The sequence below is a fragment of the Poecilia formosa genome, unplaced genomic scaffold (genome assembly GCF_000485575.1).
Source record: "Poecilia formosa unplaced genomic scaffold, Poecilia_formosa-5.1.2 Scaffold477, whole genome shotgun sequence".
NCBI classification, from domain to species: domain Eukaryota; kingdom Metazoa; phylum Chordata; class Actinopteri; order Cyprinodontiformes; family Poeciliidae; genus Poecilia; species Poecilia formosa.
In genome coordinates this window covers 1-4,191 of record NW_006800416.1, presented here as the reverse complement: position 1 = coordinate 4,191, position 4,191 = coordinate 1, and positions in this window count along the sequence as shown.

Genomic DNA, 4,191 nt, shown 5'->3' with positions numbered 1-4,191 from the left:
GGAATTGCAGCAGCTGCAGTGCGCCACAATAAAGGTACAATAAAGCTGATAAACAGGTGAAAAACCAAACTAGACAGAACCACTTCTGATTGTTTGCCAAACCAAACATCCAATAAAGTTCCACCAAGCCACGACTAAGGCCCTGGGGTCATGTTTCAAGACACAGGCAAAAGAAGGTTCAATGTCCAAACTTATTGATTGGACAATAAGTCCAATCAATAATAATCAATTTCCTCTTTCACCAAACAATTACAGAGATCAAACTTTCATTTGTTCTCATGCTACCTCTCTTGCTCTGGTAAAAACCATCGGCCCCAAACCAAAATATCTGCTGGTCCTTCACCAGGCCCCTGTACCTATAGGAAGTGGACTGACCCATATTACTTCCAGTCTAAATTTATAAAATAATAAAACAAAAAGAAAAAAGAAAATCAACAATTATCAACCTACAAATAAACTCTGTAAATAATACAAAAAATAGAAATTTGAGAATAAAGTAAGAAAATTCAAATGGATAAAGAAATAAAGAAAAATTAGCTCCAACAACTTCTATTCCGCCTTTCCTCGCTCTGTATGTCGGCATTACACACGACCCGTTGCCATGGCAACCGACAAAAAACAGCTCAACGAGTAGATAGAGCAGAGATTACCGATCAGGGGAATCAAAACCAAAAACAAACATTTCCCCACACAAAAAAGTAGCAAAAACACTAAAACAGAAGATCCAGTCTGTTACATTCAGGCTTAATGTCTATATTGTGATTATTAATAAGTTTTCGCCTGAACACCGCGGTGGTTGATTAGCTGATTTAAACAGCTGCCCTACTGATGACTTGGTGGCGGGTTGACCTGTTTTAGGGCTAACGGAACCAAAACACACCGAACTGCGCAGCACATGCTAAGGCTATCAATGTCAATACCAGGCCAGCAACAGTTAGGCTAGTATAACTGACCCACTGCTCACTTGTTCAATGTTTTCTTTCTTTAAATTAAAACGTTTTCCTCACCTATGAAATCTGAAGCCCTTATTACCATTATCTATGGTTTAATTAACTGCTAAACATTGCGTCCGTTGTTCTGATTCTTTGCGTGGTTGTAGTATTTTCCTGACCACCGATATTCCTGACTCAATGAACAGCAATAGCGTATGTGTGGCTTACCATAAATCACTAATGTCCAGTCCAGTAACAAATATATCCATCAATGCTGCTGCTTGCGCTCTGTCCTTCTCTCGCACTTCCCGCTACTCAGCAGTGGGTGTCAGGTTACATTGTGTTGCATTCAATGTTGTCGGAAAAAAGAGTTTCATGCGCTTAATGTCCGATTTGCCATAACTATTTATTGAATTCGTAGTCGCTAGCTGGGGTGGCAACAGGGGTGGCGAGGCTCTCGTTTGGGGTGGCAACTGCCACCCCAGTAGATCCGCCCCTGCACGTCACCAAGGACTAGATGAGCTAATGAGGTGCAGTTGACGCACAGGCCTTATTACCAACAGTATTTGAATGTGTTCTTTCGTTTTTTCATCTTAAATTTAAATTATTTTCAAAGCAAAGCATCTCAATTAAAATAAGTCATTAAAAGCTTATACATTAAATGAGTATATAGTTATATATTTTATAAACTAGTAGAATATTTTCTTTTTTGTTTTTACAAATATTGACAAGGCAACAAAAGACAAAGTGGCTAAATTATCACAGATGACCTGCATTCAAAGACCGTATATGAATACTGTGATTCAGATTTAAATATCTATTGCTATATATCTACATCATATTTCTATTTCACATGTCATGTGACTATTAAAGGTTTAGTCACATGACTCAGATTACCGTCAGTACAAACAATAACCTGCTCTTACAGGCCCAGTCTTTCTCCACTGCCCCCTCTCTTCCCTAGGGGGCAGTAGAGAGCAACATGTAGGCGCTGCGCAGAAGAAGAGCCAGAAAAGTGTCCGGTTGTTGTGGGGAGCGCAGTGTGTTAGTTTTAGGGAAGTCAGCTGTTCGTTGTACTTGTTCAAAAGAGGAATAAAGTTCTTAAAGCATTTATCTGCCTCCTCCCTGCTTTTGCCCTCCAGCGGAGCAGAAACGATAGGAGCTTGTTACCAGCGAACGATCCGAAATAGAGACCAGCCCGTTTAAAAGCAGCCTCTGATTGGACTCTGAGCCAATCAGAGTCCAGACATCCTCCTTTTCATACAGGTCTTTAAAGACCCGAAATAAAAATGATCTTTTCATCCCGCATCGTGATGCTCGACCTAAGGATAACCTATTTTTAATGGCTTTTTTTTTTTTTTTTTTTTTTTACAAGCATTTACCTGCAAGACAAAGAAAATGATTAGTGACCAAATGGTCGCAGAAGGCCTACATTCAAGGACTCTGTTCAGGCGGTCAGTGCCTTGTTGTTTCTCCCCAGGTAAAATAAATAAAAATGATGAACTGATTTGTTTTCTAGCACTAGAGTCAAGGGTTCCTCTTCAGGATTTTGAATTAGTCCATATTGGATGTAAAAATGAATTAATTAACAACTAAATCTGATCAGAGTTCAAAACCTGGAATTTGGATCAAATTGATGAATGAAAGATGAAACAAAATCTGCCCTGGTTGTGAATGGATGAAAGGTTTTCTCTTGTTTAAAACCAGGATCCTGGTTCCAATGTAGGTTGGAACCAAAACAAATGTGGACCTAAAATGTTCTTTTCTCTCCCATCATCCACCAAAGACCAAGTTCTGATCCAGAATTTGAGCCCAGTTGTTTGTCCCTGAGGATCAACCAGGCAGCAGGATGGAAATCCCACCCAGACCTGAAGTCAGATCCTCAGTTAGACTTTAACCAACAAGAGCAAAATGTCGACCAAAAGCAGAAACATTTGTGGAGCTAAAAACAGAAAGAGAAAAATTAAACCGTATTCTGACTTAAAACAAGTTTAACAACAATCCTCTAAAATACCATTTTCTTGATTGACAAATACATAAAAATATTGAACATTTATCATATTTAAATGTATAAAATTTAAAAGACATCCTCATTGTTGTGTTTTTTTAATAAATTGTTCCTCCACAGAGTGAACCAGCAGAGCTCAGAGGTTCCCAACGGTCCGTCTGCACAGCAGCACCAAACACAGCTGGACTCCATATTTACGGTCTGTACATCAGTTCTGTTCAGTCGACTTCCTGCTGCTCTTTTTAGATCCAGGATCTTCAGTCTGTCCAACATGGACCTGATGTTCTGATCCAGTCTGATTTGTCTTCATCTGGGATTCCTTTTCAGGAGCTGGAGCCAAACTTGGTGCTTTTTATAAAGAACCAGCTGAAGAAGATCCAGAAGGTTTTGAATCCTTGTTACCCAGAATGCTCAGAGTCAGAAAGAGGATGAGGAGGTGGTTGGTGATGAAGAGCAGAAGAGGAGGAGCAGCACAGAAGCTTTGATGAAGATCGTAGCTTTTCTTCCTGAGGAAGATGAATCAGGAGGAACTGGCCGAGCCTCTGCAGAGCAGGAAGAAAAGGATTCAAATCTCAATTTTCAACCAAATAACTGGAAAACAATTTAAAAAAATGGTTGATGCAACACGTTTAGTAAAAACAAACTGCCTCAATATTTATTAACTGAGACTTAATGACTTTATTGCATTAATGTCTTCCAGTCATGAATCTCAGCAGTTCATGGAAAAGGTTCACCACAAAATCAGTTCAAAAGCTCAGATCAACTGAACAGGAAGTTTCTGTTGTTACTAAATAAACCCAAATTATTTAGTAAACCTAAATAAACAAAGTCAAAATGAAAACTTAAATATATTTTAATTTTTTTTGTTGATCCTAATACAAAAAGCTAGACAGCATGAAAGATTAAAATAAAAGGTGCAGTTATTATATTTGTACAAAGAGCATTATTAAAATATTTATTAACCAAATAACCCATATTAGGTTAGAATAAATATAAAAACATGAACCAATCAGTACATTATCTCAGTGATTCTCTGAGGTCTGAATAAGTCAATATAATCTCAGTAAAGAGCCTGATGTGACGCATCGAGTCCTAAAGTTCTTTAGAAAACTCAAAACATGAAACATGGAGTTAAAAAGGTAAAACACAAAAACAAACTGAGAATCAATGATGATGCAAAACTTCATTATTAAAGATTTTCATAATGACTATAAAAAGATTAAAATGTATTAAATCTATTTTTTTACTGAC